General features: G+C 67.2%; 1 protein-coding gene across 1 annotated transcript in view; it reads left to right on the forward strand.

Annotated features, from left to right (window-relative positions):
• LOC102042651 (bMERB domain-containing protein 1-like) overlaps positions 1 to 522 on the forward strand; it is a 5,944-nt gene that overhangs the window by 909 nt on the left and 4,513 nt on the right. The gene's annotated exons all lie outside the window — the stretch shown is intronic.

The raw sequence follows: 522 nt of genomic DNA on the forward strand, positions 1-522 counted from the left end.
GTGGGGGCTGGGGGAGCTGGGGGAGCTGGGGGAGCTGGGGGAGCTCCGGGAGATGGGGGAGCTCAGGGAGCTGGGGGAGCTCAGGGAGCTGGGGGAGCTGGGGGAGCTCCGGGAGCTCCGGGAGCTCAGGGAGCTGGGGGAGCTGGGGGAGCTCAGGCTCAGCTCTGCAGGGCCCGGGAGCGAGGCTGGGAAGGCTGAGGAGCTTCCTGGGGCGCTGCTGCTGCAGAGGGGGAGCCCAGAGCTGGGCTCTGCAGGACAGGGGCAGGGGGGTGGGACACAGGGGCTGCAAGGCCCTTTCTGGTCCCCCAGTGGGGCAGAAGGTGATGCTCAGGGTGGGTGCAGGGACTGCAGGGCTCAGGGAGATGGAGCAGTCCCAGGTGAGCAGCTGAACAGAGCAGGGACCGCCATAAAAACCAGAGTTTGCTCTGTGGGCAATGTCAGATGAAGCATGGCAGCGCTCCTGGGGTGTCCCTGCTCTGGGGAACAATGAGGCACCAAACACCTCTCCTTCACAGGCCAGAA

Source organism: Geospiza fortis, unplaced genomic scaffold (genome assembly GCF_000277835.1).
Source record: "Geospiza fortis unplaced genomic scaffold, GeoFor_1.0 scaffold485, whole genome shotgun sequence".
Taxonomy (NCBI): Eukaryota; Metazoa; Chordata; class Aves; order Passeriformes; family Thraupidae; genus Geospiza; species Geospiza fortis.